This window comes from Thamnophis sirtalis, unplaced genomic scaffold, assembly GCF_051295495.1.
Source record: "Thamnophis sirtalis isolate CommonGarterSnake01/CBP01778 unplaced genomic scaffold, rThaSir2_p1.2 scaffold_7, whole genome shotgun sequence".
NCBI classification, from domain to species: Eukaryota; Metazoa; Chordata; class Lepidosauria; order Squamata; family Natricidae; genus Thamnophis; species Thamnophis sirtalis.
In genome coordinates, this window is record NW_028261387.1 from 77,630,170 (window position 1) to 77,648,734 (window position 18,565).

The window sequence follows — 18,565 nt, forward strand, 5'->3', positions numbered from 1 at the left end:
TTAATGCCCTTGAGGGACAGCAACTTGTTCTGCAGTAATTCCTGACATGGGCTGTTTCCAGTTTTACGAGAATCAGAACAAGCACAGGATTCTTACATTTTATGTATAAAACACTTCCAATTTGAATTATTTCGAAGCAATCCATTTCCCACTGCTACCAGCTAGGTTTAGATTCAACCCCTAATGAACATGTGATTCTTAGACTCCACTTTGTTTAATACCAGTGACCCTAATTTGCACAAGAGGTCACACCGCTGTGGCCCAGACATTTCCAGGTAGACTTTGCTGGATATTGGGCTGGGTGCCAGAGACCTGCAATCCAAACTATTCAGGCACCTTGTCAGGAGCATATAGCTGGTCCTAAATGACTATTTTAGGTGGATAAATTGAAATCCAGTTTCTTTTCTCAAGAAGAATTCAGTATATTTTGTCCTTGCTTCTGAGATCAACCATTAAGAACTCAACTGCATCTATGTCTGTCTGTCTGTCTGTCTATCTATCCATCCGTCTGTTTCTCTGCTTGCCTGCCTGCCTGCCTGCCTGCCTGCCTGCCTGCCTGCCTGCCTGCCTGCCTGCCTGCCTATCTATCTATCTATCTATCTATCTATCTATCTATCTATCTATCTATCTATCTATCTTATATCTATCTATCTATCTATCTATCTATCTATCTATCTATCTATCTATCTATCCACCCATCCATATTTATCTATCTATCTATCCATCCATCCATCCATCCATCTATCATCTGTCTATTTATCATCTATCACATTTATATAGCTCCAAATCTCTGGATGCCACACAGAAAATGCATGTAGATGAAAAAACATTTGAAAGGACTGAAAGTAATGGAGAACAATCCTTGTATCACATTGCATTGGGTGGCATGGGGGATGTTACCTTTTTTCTCTCTCACTTCAGAATGTAATATTAAAAATGAAGAAAAAAAGTAGAAAGTATGTATTTTGAGTTCTAAGATCAGAACTAGTCTTTCCTTCCTTCCTTCCTCCATCCTCCCTTCTTTCTTTCTTTCTTTCCTTCCTCCTTTTTTCTTTCCTTCTTTCCTTCCTTTCTCCTTCCTTCCTTCCTTCCTTACTTACTTATTATTTCTATTGATTATGCAATTTTGTGCAATCAAGTCATTTTCAACTCCTAGCCACCATTCCTAATCTGTTCTTTCAAGTCTCCCAGTGGTCACTGTTGGTCTTTCTCTTCTCTTTCCTCTGACCTTTTCCAGAGACCTGGGTCTTTGCATAACGTTTCTGAAGTAGCATAATTTGAGCCTGGCCATTTGTGCTTCAAGTGAAAGTGCTGGGTTGATTTATATAACAAGCCATCCCTTTGATTTTCTTAACTGGCCACAGTTTCCTCGGGAGTCTTCTCCAGCACCAAAGTTCAAAAGGCTTCAATTCCCTTCTTATCCTCCTTCTTCAATATTTCCATTAGAAAAGCAAAAATGTAATTACCTCTGATCCTTGCCAAAGTCACATCTCAGTGGCTGACCAAAATAAATTTCTGCTACTACTTTTTCATTGTTGCATAGAAATTAGGACTGTAAAGACTCTAAAGCCATCCTGAGAATTTCCAAAATAGAACATCAGCTTGGGGAAAGCTAATTGACAAGTGGAATGTATTTGAAGCAAACAGCATATCAGAAAATGGATCTTCCTAACTCTGGTACTAAAGCAGGAGTGTCAAACTGGATTTCATTGAGGGCCGGATCAACATTGTAGTTCTTCATGGGCTGGCAGGGTGAGGGGTTGAGGAGTGGGGGGAGACAGGACAGACACCTCCTGCAGCACCCTGCTGGCCAAAACGTGGCAAGGGGAGCTGTGTGCAGGTCCCTCACACCTCATGCCCTCCTGCAACACTCTGTGGGCCAAAAACAAAACAAAACAGGCCACACACATGACTTGCGAGGCGGAGGTGGGTTGCAAATCCCGGGGCTACCGGTTCGCTCATGCTCATGCGTGCGCACATGTGCAACACTTCTGTGCATGCAGAGAAGCATCCGGGCGGGTGGGCGGAGCATCATGCCACCGTCACTACCAGTTCGCCCGATCCAGGCCAAACCAGGAGCAACCCACCTCTGCTGTGAGGCCCCCACATGGCCCATTTTCGCCAGCATCCAGCAGCAATCTGCTGGGTGAAAATGGGCTGGCAGAGACCCATTTTAGGGTCCATTTTAGCCAGCAGAGGCACCGCAGGGTGGTCCTTTGATATTTCTAGGTCAGCCCCATGGGCCAGAATTTGACACCCTATAAGAAAGTCTCTGAGTACAATTCTGTCTTCTTGAGAAGATCAACTAATTCCCATCTTGTGTGTTACCTCAGTAGCTGGGTTTAGATATTCCAGTGGGGTAAGGCAGTCGACATGTCCAGTAGATTGTCCACTATCCCTAGACAGGACACGGTGACAGCTAACTTGACAAGCAGCAAGCTCATGTTCGAGACCCAAGTGCTGTTGTGGGACAGGGTGAGCTCCTGTCCTTTGCTCCAGCTCCTCCTGGTGAGGGACGGTGACAGTGATGTCACCGGGTAAACCTTTCAACCCAGAAGTGCCTTGGTGCTCCCAACATGAGTGCGATGTGATCTATAGACACAGATTAAAAGAAAGGGCTTTGCATCTCAAATTGGTCCTTATTTAAAGGTTCTTCCTTCACGAAATATCATATGCATACATTTCATTCCAAAGTTCAGACTAGGCCAAATAATTTCCTGACATTCTGCCAATCTACTTCCCCTCAAATTTTTGCTAAAGTCATGTCTGTAATACATTAAGCAGACACTGCAGACATGCATGATGCTGTATGCAGATCTTTTTTCCAGCCTTTTCTATATAGAATTTACCCAGCAAACTCCTGAGTAATTATATTCAAATATATTGTTTTCGTGTCCTGATTCTTTGCTGGTACAAGCCATTGGAGAACTGGCTAAACAAATGTCAAACATTCTGGGAGGTGATTGTGAGAAGCAAATATTACTATCCCCAAAGCTCACATCTCAAATTCAATTCCCAGCACATCCATCCTATAAAGAGGAAAAGGAAATACCATTCAGGTTCTCCAGGTGCATTAAAAATATCTTAATGATGCACAACAAATTCCTGTTGCAATTGAAGGAAAAATTCTCCTATGATGACCCATTACTGGGTTCAAATGTTAACCTGTTCACATATTGCAACAAACCATGGTCTGTTTATCTATATATTATCATAATGGCCACAAAGATTTGTATTCACCACCTACATAGAAATAGACTTTTTTCTTTTGGTAAAACTGAGGAGTGGAAGTTTTCTAAAAGAGTTACGCAACTAACAAATGAAGCAATTCTCCTCTGTTTTTCTGCAATATTTATCAAACAGCAGCAGAACAATGTAAAACTGGAAAAGAGAAATTGGAAGCAAAAATAGGGGGTATTATTTCTCCTGTGAATAAAACTGGGGATGAGATTCAGACCATGGCTTAATTAAAATTGATGTTGGTTGCCAGCTGGCATATGAATCTTGATTTCCACCAGAAATGTTGCCAATCCTTTCAGGGAGACTTCCCAGACAGAACATTGCAGAGGAGATTGACCAAATATTTCTCACCAGAGAATAGAATGGATCCTGCAGATCATCTCGTCCAACCCAGTGCCCAATGCAGGATTCCATTACTACAGAACCTCAAAGAGATGCTGATGGTTTATTGTTTGTGTTACTTCATTAAAAGAAATCTTGGAGTCCTCGTGGACAACCATTTAAATATGAGCCAGCAGTGTGCAGCAGCTGCCAAAAAAGCCAACACAGTTCTAGGCTACATAAACAGAGGGATAGAATCAAGATCACATGACGTATTAATACCACTTTATAATGCCTTGGTAAGGCCACACTTGGAATACTGCATCCAGTTTTGGTCGCCACGGTGTAAAAAAGATGTTGAGACTCTAGAAAGAGTGCAGAGAAGAGCAGCAAAGATGATCAGGGGACTGGAGACTAAAACATATGAAGAACGGTTGCAGGAACTGGGTATGTCTAGTTTGATGAAAAGAAGGACTAGGGGTGTCATGATAGCAGCGTTCCAATATCTCCGGCTGGCTGCCACAAAGAAGAGGGTGTCAACCTATTCTCCAAAGCACCTGAGAGGGTAGGACAAGAAGCAATGGATGGAAACTAATCAAGGAGAGAAGCAACTTAGAACTGAGGAGTAATTTCCTGACAGTTGGAACAATTAATCAATGGAACAACTTGCCTCCAGAAGTTGTAAATGCTCCAACACTGGACGTTTTTAAGAAGATGTTGGATAACCATTTGTTTGAAGTGGTGTAGAGTTTTCTGCAGGAGGTTGGACTAAAAGACCTCCAAGATCCCTTCCAAATCTGTTATTCTATTCAAAAAATGAACAAGTGACTCATCGGGCCATTGAAATATTATATTGCCATCTGACTTTTTTGGAACTGGTTAGGCAAGCTACATTGATTCCTGATTCCCCAAGATTCCTGTCATTGAAATAGAAGTAAGAACCTACCAGGTGGAGTCAAAAAGTCAACATGGTGGGCACAACTGTGTTACTGAAGCCCAAACCATTTTTCTCCACATGTATGCCTAAGAAGTTTTTTTTTTCTTATTAGACTCCTCTTTGGTGTATGTATGTATATATGTATCATCATCAAACATGCAGCCTCTTCTGCATGTTTCCAACCAATACAGTCCTGAGCTTTCTTTTCTCAATTGGGTCCACAATATTTGCTGATGTTGTCAATTCATCTTGCTTTAGGTCTCTTTAAGTGGATGCTTTTTATCAAGTGGAATCCATTCTATGACTGCCTTGGTCCACCTGCCGTGTGTGTGGGGGTGTGTGTGTGTGTCTGTGTGTGTGTGTGTAAGGTAGATTGGTATACTGGATGTAGGTGTGTGTGTGTTTCTAATGTTATAAATTTACAATTTTACTTTCCATTGCAATACTTATTCAAGATTTGCAGTGTTGAAGTTTTAGTACATTTCCTCTGGCTCATTTGTTGTTATGTTTTCATTATTTACTCGCTCTGTTCCTTAGAAAACAAAAATTCTAAATGTTCCTTTGAACATTTACCTCTCCCAGTCCAGTTTATACATATAAAGAGATGTTTATATGACATGTTTATAAGAAAGCAACAAGGCAACAGTTAGCATCTTAATAGCGCATGAATGACCTGTTTGCAATTCACACATCCCACTAAAGCATCCAGTTAGGCTTTGTTTGTCCCTGGAATGATACTTTTTTTTTTAGATGACTGATTCAATCTTTACTTTATGCAGATTTATCAAAAGTGCTATTTTAAGACAGGAAGAGGGGAAAACTCCCCAATAAAACGTAGCTGAACTTTGATCAAAGACCTCATAAATATTTTAAAGTAAATAGCTATATAATACTAAAAAGTAACAATAATGTAAACAACTTGTAATTTAAGGCAATCTAAGTTTATATTACATAATATAACCCATACTGCAAAGGTTTCTGTTTGAGATAAACACAAAGTTGGCAGAAATAGATCAGGATTTACTAGTATGTTCCTGGATTACAGGTCAGTGTTTCTTTTTTCTAATTTAAGCTCTTCTGTCATCCCACAATAGATGTGTGCTTGTCTATGCAAGTCATCTCATCCATATAACTCACAAAGGGCTAGAGGCTCTGGGGGAAAACATTCAGAGGTTCATTTTTTTAAAAAATTAAAATATATTTTGAAGACTGTCTTTATAAGAGACTATTAAATCCCTGCATTATTGTTTTTGACCTGCACAGATGTTATCCTACTTCTTTATATCTGACATCCTGAACTATTCTTTTAAAACTTGTTTAATATTAGGAATCATTCTACATAGTAAAACTTTTACATTGGAAAGAGGGTGTGAATCGATCAATCAATCAAATAAATAAATATCTTTTCATGACATTATTCTCACATGAGCTCACCTCTGATCGCAAGGATGTGTTTCTTGTAAAGCTAAAAGCATTTTTAAATTATCTGTGGGGTGATTTGATACAAACAGTATTTTGGGCTTGAGAAGACTGCCAACTTCTTCCCTATGTAATAGAGCTCGAGAGTGTAATAATTGTATTAAACAGAAAAATAAATCTTCTGTTTAATAGATTTAAACCGGAAAATAAATAGCTCTAGAACTGAACAGTTTCACCTGGAATATTTGTGTCAAAGGTTCAGGAATGGTGAGAAGGCAGGATAAGAGCTCAGTTCCCTTTGGGGGTATGATTTCCATAAACAATGGTATTGTTTCTTCTCTTATCACACTCTTCTTATTTTTGATCCTGGGTCTTTACGTCCTGGCTGTTGTATTTCTCCTTTATCTGAGCCTTATTCTGTCTATGCCTGCTTTAAGTCTAACTGGTGCAATGACCACAGATAAGAAGCTATACTGATAGCCTGGGAAAAGGTGTTAGATGCAAAGAAGACTCCTATCAGATTCATCTCCTGGTGGGGATCTTTCCTATCCCAGCACCACTATAGAAACCCATGTGTTTCTACATGGGCAGTCTTAATAAAAAGCTTTTGTCTTGTTAATCCCATATTGAAACTAAAAGGCCACTATATGATTGGACTTTCCTTTCCTTTCTTTCTTCTTTCCTTCCCTTCTCTTCCCTTCCTCCTCTTCCCCTTCCTTCCTTTCTTCTTTCCTTCCTTCCCAGTTCCATTTAGTTTATCTTTATCACTATAAAGTATGTGAGGGTTTTTTTCCACTATACAACTGTATTGAGTCGATGTTTGATGGTGATGATATATTCAAATATTTTTTTAAAAAATAAACATTTTTTTAAATCACAATAAGAATCTTTTTCTTTTCACAAATTTTATTTTCATTTTTCATTTGCATACACTCACATGTATACTGTACATAGCCAACACCATACAGCATTAAACAATAATTGCATCAATTCCTCTTGTCAACAAGGCCCCAGAAAATTCCAGATAGCTTATGCTTAAGATCAGGAATGATTTAAATTGTTTAAAGATAGCTTAGCAAGAAGGTGCTAAGCTCAATGTAGAGATGTTGTTAATTTCTTATTCTTTTCTTCTCAATATATTTTAGACCGTGTTTGTTAAAAATCTATACCGTGTACGGGTTCTGGGAAGTCAGGGGGGGGAAGGATATGGGGGGTTGGGGGGAGGGTGGGGGGAGGGATGGATATATAGTAGGTTTGACAAGATGTGTTAGAACTCAATGTAATGTGAATTCACATGCATACTGTTCTTTTTTAATTTTTCTTTAAAAATAGGATAGGCCAAGTATATTGATATGTAGCGGAAATACACCAAGGAGCGGAGGAATGGGAAAGAAGAAAGATGGGCAGAGAGGGATGGGAGAGAGGGTGGGAGGGAAAGGCGAGAAGGAAGGGTGGGAGTGGATGTGGAGAGAGGAATGGTAGAGGGGGAGGGGAAGTAGGGTAGAGGGGGATGATGGAGGGAAGATAGAAAGTTGGAGGGTGGTGGAAGAAAGAGGTGTATGGAGAGCAGAAGAGTTATATTGGGTTTCTATCACAATAAGAATCTTGTATCGACATTAGACAGCAAATACTAGAAGGGTAAGAAGAAGAAGCAAGTTCCTGAAAGATGGTTGTGTACATCATGACAGCATTGTATACTTTGGGCCCGTCTTGTTTTCTATGCTTGTTTGTTTGTTTGTTTGTTTGTTTGTTTGTTTGTTTGCAGACATTCCATTATCAAACTGGGTAACATCATTAGTGGAGAGAGGAATGAACTTTGTGGGCTGAGAAAGAAACAGCTGAAACAATTCAGTCTACAGTAGCTACAGTACATATATATTCTCTGTAGGACTTTGTCAGCCAAGCTCCTTGCCCAGATTCATGTGTTCTAGAGGGCTCACTTCTGTCATCAATGCAAGATTCAAAAAGAAGTCTAATTAGTTGCTATTTTTGTGGTAAGGTCAGGTCCAGGTAGGTCCACCTAGCTCTGAAGAAAAGGTGCCAAATAATAAAGAGTGACTAAATCTAGCAACTCTATGAATTTCCATCTTTCCTCTACAAGAAGGTGAGATCTCCTGGAATTCCCTCAGATTCTGTGTCATCATCCTAGCAAGAAGTCAATTATGGCAAGTATTAACAGCTTCTCTTTGCTTAAACTCAAACTCCGTTCTGAATTCATGCTGTCATCCATGTTGATCAAAATGATGCAGGAGGTTCTCTTTTTCCACCATTCCGAGGGATGGCTAACCCCACTACCCTCCCAAGCTGCTCTCCACTTTGGAAGAGCAAACTTACTAGAACATATATTGCTATATTTTGCCTCCATGGTTTCCTCTCTGCAACAAATAGGAGCTGGACAGAGAGAGAAAATCATAGAACCACAGAATTCTAGGCTGTCATTCTACTTGAAGCTAATTTATTGTTTTCTCTGTTTACAGCTGTGTCACTAAAACAGAAACAGATGACATGGAATTGGAAAGGACTATTCATGCCCCCAGGTCCAATGCTCTCCTCAGTGAAGAAATCCAAATTAAAGATGCAGTTGGGTAATTTAACCTTTGGACCATTATCTCACTGGATAATTGGTTCCATCGTTAAACTGTTCTTACTGTTAGGGAATTTTATTCTAACATAAACTTGGAAGCTGAATCCATTATTTGATATTCTGTTTTATGTAATGAGGGAGGACATAGCTTGACCTTCCACAAGGTGTCCTTTCTGACAGCTAAATAAGTTTCCAGTCATCATATCCCAAGACTAACCATCTCTAGCAGCTTCCACCATCCTAGATAGATCCTTCTTGATCTTCTGCCCCCACCAATATCATCCTCATTACTCTCCCCTTGGCCTGTTCCAAATCCTCTGAACTGCGGTGCCGAAAATGGGACGTAGCAAAAATGTGATCAAGAATAGAGGTAAATTATATAATTGTTACCCTAAGATTCTCCAACCTTTCTGAAGCAGGGGATGTTTCTAGACTTTTGAGAGTTATAAGTACTCTCACAAAATGGTTGCCCTGCTAGATGTGGCCAACCATAAAACAGTCATGTACAAAGCACCGGCCTTCAGTCACTCACCCTTTTATTTGCAAATAATGTCTTTTTGTGACAGCCAGGCACAACAATGAAAAGATTGCTAACCAAATGAGCGATGTTACAAGGCAAACCCTTTATCTACCTGCATGTCAACTTTCAATGCGTGTACAAAAGTATTTTTGTTTGCATCATAACATAATGGTGTGTGTTATCTTGCCCAACAACCCTATAAGATACCTATATGCATGGCAGCCCATTCTTCAAAACGCACCTTGGTTGGAAGAGCCAGACTTCATCCCATAAACAGAAATGAACCACTTATTCAAATTTGCAAGACAGCCAAGAATTGTTGACAAAGTAAACATACAACCATAATTGCTGTGCTGCAATTCCAGGGAAGTCCTATAGAAGGAGACAGTCTGAACCTACTTCCAAGTCATTTTCCTTCCTGCCAGATTTCTTTGCCCCACATTTTGGACACCCATCTCCTATGTCCCTGATTTCATAGAGATGAGATCTGTTGTGCTACTGTTTTTCACTGTTTTTAACTCGCACAGGTACTCTGCTTTTGCAACAAGTTCACTTCCCATCTGTCTTTCTAAGAATTAAACATAAAATTAAGCAGGGCGGGGAACTGGCAGGGGACAAGGGACATGTTAGCAGGGGCCGTGTTGGACACCCAGGCATTACACTCTTTGTGGCTTGTAGCTAGAAGAAAATTAGACTAAAGGTCTGAAGCTTGGTACAGTCATCATCCGAAGAAATCCAAGCTCAAGGTAAGAGCAAGCAAAGAAACTGATAAATGAGTTCTGTGGATATATTTTTTTAACAACAGAGAGTCATATGACACCCCTAAAGACTAACACATTTAAGATAAATAAGCATTTGGGGATTTCTATCCACTTCATTTATCACAATAAACTGTCCTTGCCATGCAGAGAAAAAAGCAACACTACAATTAATACTAAATAAGGGACTCTCTCAGTGGTGGGATTTTAAAAAATTTAATACCGGTTCTGTGGGCATGGCGTGGCTTGGTGGGCGTGGCAGGGGAAGGATACTGCAAAATCCCCATTTCCACCCCACAACCAGGCCAAGGATAGCATAAAATCTCCATTCCCTCCCCACCCCACTAACCTGCTTTCCAGCTCCCTTCTCCTGTGCAGGGCAACAGAAGAAGACCCAGCCAATCAGCTGGGATTCACGAAGCAGTGAATAGATGGGGGTGGAACCTGCCAGAGGTGGTATTTGCCGGTTCTCCGAACTACTCAAAATTTCTGCTACTGGTTCACCAGAACCAGTCAGAACTGGCTAAATACCACCTCTGGACTCTCTCCTTAAATAAAAGACAAAGCTAAATCCTGGATCTCCTAACAATGTTGGTTTAACTCATACAGTGAACTGTTTGTATTCCTTTCTTTTATTCTTCTCTGCAGCTTCCCTGTTTAGTAGAGACAATGGGTTCGGGGCTAAATCTCTTCTGCGCCCCCCCCCCCCCCCCGAGGATAAGCACTTGCCTTTGCAAGTTGTCTTTCTCCCCTAAAAGCTCACCTCTCCTCCTCCAGGAGTCGTGTCTCTCTCAGAAAAATCATTCTGAAACTTACCACTATGGAGGTATGTCCATATTTACTTATGCTATTCTGTGTGTAAGCTTCCTTCTTCTTGCATAGGGATTATTCTTCTTCGCTGATGACATAAAATTACTTAACACCACTGACAATGCAGCTGCCCTACAAAGCAACCTTGACTATGTGTCAGAATGGTCGCTGAATTGGCAACTCCAGATTTCAACTAACAAATGCTGTGTCTTACACATTGGCAACAAAAATCAGAACACCAAATATAAGCTGGGCGGATACAACCTCAAAGATGACCCTCACTCTGTCAAGGACTAGGAGTACTCATCGCAAATGATCTAAGCCCCAGAGTTCACTGTAACAGCATTGCCAAAAAAGGCATTAAGAGTTGTTAACCTAATTTTGCGAAGCTTCTTCTCCAGCAACATTGTCCTGCTAACTAGGGCATACAAAACCTTTGCCAGACCAGTTTTCGAATACAGCTTGTTTGCCTGGAATCCACACTGTATATTGCACATTAATACGATCAAGCAGTCGAGAGGTATTTCACGAGAAGAGTACTCCACTCCTCTGCTCACAATAGACTCCCTTATGCCACCAGGCTCGAAATTTTGAGCTTGGACAATCTGGGACTGTGACCGCAGTTGTCGGACCTAAGCATAGTACACAAAATTGTGTGCTATAACATCCTACCTGTAAATGACTACTGCAGCTTCAACCACAATGATACACGGGCAAACAACTAATACAAACTCAAGGTAAACCGCTCCAAACTCAATTGCAGAAAATACAACTTCAGCAACAGTTGTATTGCTGTTCAATGCCTGGAATGCTCTACCCGACTCCTCAAACCCCCATAGCTTTAACCTTAAATTGTCTACCATGGACCTCACCCCATTCCAAGAGGTCCATAAAGGGGGCATGCATAAGCACATCAGTATGCCTACCATCCCTGTCCTACTGTCTTCATTTACTTGCATTCATTTCCTTTGTTCATGTCCATGTTCATACTTATACTAGCTATCCTGCACATGTATGACAAACAAACAAACAAATAAAAATGTTCAAAAATCCTCTGTGACCTACCAGGGCTGCCTACTGCCTCTCCAAGTATTTCCACCAACCCGACTGCCAATTATTACAATCATTCAGGTGGGACGAGTGTGAAAAGATATAGACTATATACTTCAACGTTGTTCATTTTGTTGTTCTCCAAGTGACTGAATTCACACAATACAATCTACACACCTCTAACCACGGGAGAACAAAACACAGTAAGAGGCTATGCATAAAGGGAGAAAAAGTCATATTAACACTTAAAGTCCTAGCTTGGTTCGTTCAACAGCTAAGACAATGATCGAGTTTCCAGAATGTACTGAAAAATAGGTTTCCCAGTCTTTTAGCTATAATGCTTTGTACAAACCCAGCCATTGTGTTCAATTTCAATTGTCATAATCCCCCAGCCAGCTGTTGGTTGGGAAATTTTTGGCAATTAGTCTTACACATCTGGAGAGCACTAAGTTGAGGAAACCATGTGTGTGCTTGTGTGTGTGGGTGCGCGTGCATGCACACATGCGTGTCTCTGTGTGTGTGTATTTCAGTCTATAATTTCTTTATTAGTGTGCCATGCATTTTGTTTCAACACAGACATTTCATTACATTAAACAGATCTACATTCTAGGATGAAACTGGATTTCTCTGGAAGCTGAGAGTCAGAGTTTCTCAGGGTAGAGATGTCAGTTATATCAAAAGGCATACAAGGCAAAGAAGGATGGCGGGGAAAGTCCGTTAAAATAAGGGAAGGGGGGAAATGTTGGAATTAAACAAGTATAAAGATGGAATTACAATTTCATGTTGACAGAGGTGAATCAGCTGTTTTTGTGACTTCTTCCTAATCCACAATGAATACTTTTCTCTTGCCAAGCATGTTGTACGTCCAAGGGGCCTTAAGCTGAATTCAGGCCTAAAGACTAGTCAAATCATCCTGAGGTGAGCTGGCTGTCTGAAAAATTTTGCCAAGTTTTGCCAGGAAGCCTGACAATTTCCATGTGGTAAAAAGGTAAAGGTTTTCCTGGTACATATGTCCTAGCCATTCTCGACTCTAGGGGGTGGTGTTCATCTCCGTTTCAAAACTGAAGAGCCATTGCTGTCCAAAGATGTCTCTGTGGTCATGTGTCCAGCACGACTAAATGCCGAAAGCACACAAAATGCTGTTACCTTCCCACCAAAGGGGGTCCCTATTTTTCTACTTGCATTTTTATGTGCTTTCAAACTGCTAGTTTGGCAGAAGCTGGGACAAGTAACAGGAGCTCACTCTGTTACGTGGCGCTAGGGATTCGAACTGTCAAACGTCCGACCTTTCTGATCGACAAGCTTAGTGTCTTAGCCACTGAACCACCGTGTCCCTTTCCATATGGTTCATTAGCTAACAAATAACAGAATGGTACCGTATATCCCTGATTTGCTATTGTGGACTGGTTCCACAACTTAAATCTCTGTGCATTTCCATTGTTGCATTAGCTAAGCCTATTCAGTATCACTAAGCCATAACAACACCCTCCCACAAACCAAGTGCACAATTGCTGTGTTTACATACAGAGATGATTGTAGGGAGGAATCAGAATTTACAAGATGGCAGATGTAATGTTGCAATCCAAGCCATGCCCACCAAGGGGTTGGGCTTTGATAACAATGACATACCTGCCATCTTGCATATTATGAGTCACCCTGCAAAATCCTGATGTTTATATAAAATGTTTTATCCAACCAAATGAATAGCCTATTTCACGCAACATATTAAGACAATGCCAAACCACCAACCTTTCAACTCCAATTTAATCTAGTCTGGGTTTTAGGAAACCAAATCCAGGATACGTCTGATGTATTGTTTTGGATTAGCATGCTATGTGAATCTAAGTGACTGTAGTGTAGAAGGGATGCCAGAACCTGGTCTAGAATCCCTATGCAGCAATAAGCAAATTAACTCCAATCCCTGCATGAATTCTGTTGACCCTTATCTAACCTTGAGACAAGATAGGCAACCTATAAATTTTATACATAAATAAATACCCCAATCCTTTTAGTTAAGAAGATTCCTGCGCATAATTGGACCTTCATGTGTGGATATGTTCTTTTGTTCTTCACCAGAGGTGGGTTCCTACCAGTTTGCACCTATTCGGTAGAACCGGTTCGTCAAATCTATGGAACCGGTTAGAAGAAATTCCACCAGTGGACCTGGAAAGCAGGCCACACCTACAGAAGAGGTTCCAAATTTTTTTGAAACCCACCACTGGCAAGGATCTTGTAACTTGACCGCTTTAAGACTTGCATGCTTCAATGCCAGAGTTTCTGAATAGCTATTTGGACCGACCTAAGTACTAATTCATAATTTCATATCCGGTCACATGGGCGGAAAGCCACTCCCATCTGGTCACATGGGTGGCAAGCCACTCCCACAAAGGAGGCCACACCCACAGAGTAGATTCCAACAATTTTTGAAACCCACCACTGTTCTTCACATATAGTATTTTCAACAAATCATAGTTAACACAACTGTGATTAAACATGATGTTGTAACCGCCAATAGATGTCCTTATTCTGTATTGCTGCTGCAATCCTACACGATTTACCTAACAACAAATACTATTAAACTCAGTGACAAATATTTTGGCATAGAAATACACTGGTTTCCCACTGGATCACATCTGTAATTAGCTTTGGTTTCTCATCTTTTAAAGGGGTGAATAATAAAGATTCCTGCATGAAGCAAAGTAAATATGACCCGACAGTCTATTTTAAGTATACTCCTAATAATGATTTTTCTGTGATTTCCAGCACATCCTTCTGCAGGTCAATACACCTTCAAGCTTAGTATGAAATGTGGTCTCAGGCATATTTACTTGGAAATGAGTTTATGGAAGAGTTTAGCTCAGTTTATTTGGTGGAGGTTTGTATTTGAGGCGTCAGCAGCAAAAACAGAGAGACAGAATTTTTGTTGGACCAAGTGTGTATTTTCAAGGGACCCAGAATGTAAAAATATAAGAATATAAAGAATATAAAAAGTCCAATATTTGACATTGCTTAGTTTCCAACCAAGTGCAGACCAGAAGAAGATGAGCCATGGACCTTTCCCCATCTTTATTCCCTTCCTACTAGCTGATATTAGGCACAATGCTCATCAACCTATAGGCATGAAACAATAATCAAGTCTACAAGCCATTCCTAACCTGTTTTCCAGGAATGTTTTCTGCTCTCTTTTAAAACCACCTAAGTTAATATCTGTCCACACATCTGATGCTAGCAAACTTCACAGTTTAATTTAGGTTCTGCAAAGAATTCCTTCTTCTTTGCTTTCAGTCCTGAGTGTCTAGTAATGCTTCGAGTGCTCACACTGTGAGGAAGAAGAGCTTGGCTCCAAAAACATTTTCCATATCACCCAAGGCCCCTTCCATGGGCTCTTAAATAGCTTCCCTTCCTTCTTTTCCATCCCAGTTATCCTAAAAAGCCAGGCCTTTTAATCTTTTTGAAGGGGAGCCAGTCTAATCGCCCTGCATCCTTCTAATTGGCTTCCTTGGCATCCTTCCCCATCTGTAGCATCATGTCTGACATGTGGTGACCAGGACTGTATACAGTTTCCAAACTGTAGCCTCACTATAAATTGCTATAACGGTATTTCTACGTTGGCAGGGTTTTTTTGTTGTTGTTGTTTCCAATGAAACACGGAGTTTTTCCACGTTCTTTACCTTTAGTCTTGCTGGATTTTCATTCAGCAAGAAGTTCTTAATTTATGGCGTTTTTCTTTTCTGGTTAGTCCCTATGGCTAGCTCAGACGATCCCACTGAGGTGCTGACATTTGGAGTAGTTTTCTGTATTTTTTTCCCCCCAGAGGAGAAAGCCGTCTTAAAACAGAGTTAAGAGTTGTCTCCAAAAGCCAGCCGGATTCCCTTTTCTTTTGCCTCTTCCAAACACGTCCTTAAATCAAAAAGTCTAGAATCCTGCGCCAGTCTCTCTTGACCTGGGTCAATTCAACACACACACACACACACACACACACACACACACACACACACACACACACACACACAGGTAAGGCACCGGCTCCGACAGGCTTAAACTCCGCCCTCCCGTCCCCTGCCCTCCCCAAATGCCCCGCTTCACCTTTCCTTCTCGGTTCCCCCCCCCCCGCACTCCACCTCCTACCTTTGCTACATCTCCAAACGCGGCACCCGCGGGGCGAGCAGCTTCTCCGTCCTCCTGGACAGCGACGCCACCGAGCGCACAAGCGGCTTCCAGCACGGTTGGAGGGGAGCCCGGGTCTCCACGCCCTCTGGGTTGTTCTCCGTCCCTCCTTCCCCGGTTGGGTTTGGAGATCTGCCCGTGACTCGCTCGCTCGCTTGCTTTCCCCCCGCAGCTCCTCCTTTGCTGGGCTCTTGCTGGCTGCGACGTCCCGATAGCGGCCAGCTTTATCGAGCCCTCGCAGCTTCTCGGCCGAACCAGGCGCCTCTTCCTGGAAGACGCGTGCAGTGGCGAGGCCGGGGACGAGAAGCATCTGCCTGCTGTCGCCGCCTCTGCTCCGCGCCTGTTGCTCCTTCTCTTCCCCTCCCACCTCGACCCCCTCCTAGGCTCGCGGGGAGGAGAGGCTGGGAAAACGTGGAGGTTTCCCTCGCGTGAGACCCGTTTGGGACGATCGGGGATCGGAGGTGCAGGTCCAACCTTCCTCCACTGCCTCTGTAGCAACGCCATCTCCTTCTTCCCCAAAGCTGCTAGCCAGCCAGCCATCCCCCAGGTGGAAGCGCACCCTTGCAGCGGGAGATTCAGATTAACAGGGTTGGAAGGGACCTTGTAGGTCATCTAGTCCAGTGTTTTTCAACCTTGGCTACTTGAAGATGTCTGGACTTCAACTCCCAGAATTCCCCAGCCAGCGAATGCTGGCTGGGGAATTCTGGGAGTTGAAGTCCAGACATCTTCAAGTGGCCAAGGTTGAGAAACACTGATCTAGTCCACCCCCTTAAACAGGCAACTTTTCCCCATTTCTGACAGATGGCAGTCCAGTCTCTTCTTGAAAGCTCCCAGTGATGAAGCTCCCACAATTTCTGAAGGCAACTTCTGTTCCATTGGTGGATTGTTCTCCCTGTCAGAAAATTTCACCTTATTTCCAGGTTGAATCTCTCCTTGGTCAGTTTCCATCCATGATTCCTTGTCTGGCCTTCAGGTGCTTTGGAGAATAGCTTGACCCCCTTCTCTCTGTGGCAGCTCCTCAAATATTGGAAGACTGCAATCATGTCTCCCCTGATCCTTTACATCACTAGACTAGTCATGCCCAGTTGCTGCAACCGTTCTTCATATGTTTTAGCCTCCAAGTCAGTGATGAAATTCAATTTTTTTTACTACCGGTTCTGTGGGCATGGCTTGGTGAACATGGTGCGGCTTGGTGGGCGTGGCTTGGTGAGCGTGGCAGGGGAAGGATACTGCAAAATCTCCATTTTCATCCCACTCTGGGGCCAGCCAGATGGCATTTGCCAGTTCTTCAAACTATTCAAAATTTCTGCTACCAGTTCTCCAGAACCTGTCAGGACCTGCTGGATTTCACCCCTGCTCCAGTCCCCTAATCATCCTGGTTGCTCTTCTCTGCCCTCTTTCTAAAGTCTCAACCTCTTGCTTATAGTGTGGTGACCAAAACTGGATGTAATATTCTAGGTGTTAAAATTGCTTGCACTTGCTAGTGGTTCTGGGGCAATTAAGACAAACTCCCAACTGTTTTAAGTCACTTTCCCCAAGAGCTGCAAGTCCAGATGCTGGTGTGCATCTTAGAGGCACCAGGTGGTGAAAAGAAAGACTAGATTGACAAGGGGGAGAAGATGGTCAAAACTGCCCATTGGGTGGGCTCTCATATACCTGCAAAGGACATCAGGAAAGTGAAGGTGGGAAATCTGTTCCCTCTGGAAGTCCTGGATTCCAGTTAGTGTGGGACAGGGTGACTAGAGTTCTCATTTGCTCCTAGAGTTTTGACCAGCCAGCATTAAGTGTCTCTTTGACAATACTTGTGTGATCTCAGCCTTCTGCTGCTCCGATATAAACTCCAATTTGGAGGAGAGGTGGAAAGAACAAACTATCCTCCATTGTACGGTCTTCTCCCCCTTGCTGCATTTTAGCTGTACTGTACGCCAGCGGTCACCAACTGGTCCATGCACCACTGGTAGTCCACAAGAAAATTTTGGTGGTCCACAGAAAAATTATTTGCATTTTTTATATTGCACTAAATCAGGAGTCCTCAAACTACGGCCTCTGGGTCAGATACGTTCAATAAACATTTGTGTTGCTGCATAGAGTCTCCCCCTTCGGGGTCTTTTTGTGTGGGTTGGAGGGGGGAGAAATTCTGACTTGGGGTCTGCTTCAGCCTCCTGGTGCAGGGCTTTGGGTGAAGGCTGGAGGGAAGTGCCAGAGGGCCTCATTTCAGTGGGACAGCATCTTGGCCTGGAACTGGCTGACCATCTCAGCCCACTGAGCCTCCAGGAACCAGTACTAGGCCTTGCACTCCCACAGGTCTTCTCTCTGCTTGGAAAGCCTATGCTCGTGTCCTCAGTGAGGTGCTTCTGCTGAGCCTCCTTCTTGGCCAGACCCAATTTGAACTAAGCCAGCTGTTTTGCCAACAAAACAGCTCGTGGTGGCTGTTTAACTCCAACAACTGCTTCCTTTTGGGGCCCTAAATAGCCCAGGTGTGCTGGCGAGGAGTGGCTGGGAGGGGAGGGGCGAGGCTGGCGAGGTGTCCCTTGACGTGAATGACATTGAGTTGGCCACACCCACCCAGTTCATATGACCACCTAGCCATGCTCACCCAGCCGGTCATTAGGCAGATCATATTAGTGGTCTGTGGGATTTAAAATTATGAATTTAGTGGTCCCTGAGGTCCGAAAGGTTGGTGACCCTTGCTCTAGGCCGAATGCAAACTGTGCAAACTCTTAACAAGTATTGGAGAGGGAGACAACTCCCCGGATCCT

General features: G+C 42.6%; 1 protein-coding gene across 1 annotated transcript in view; it reads right to left on the reverse strand.

The window, feature by feature from the left end:
* Nucleotides 1–15,887, reverse strand: part of RIPOR3 (RIPOR family member 3) — a 142,214-nt gene extending 126,327 nt beyond the window's left edge. Inside the window, exon 1 of the mRNA XM_087720462.1 lies at nt 15,768–15,887. The gene's annotated coding sequence lies outside the window, so the exon portion shown is untranslated. The remainder of the gene's footprint in view (nt 1–15,767) is intronic.
* Between the last annotated feature and the right edge of the window lie 2,678 nt (nt 15,888–18,565).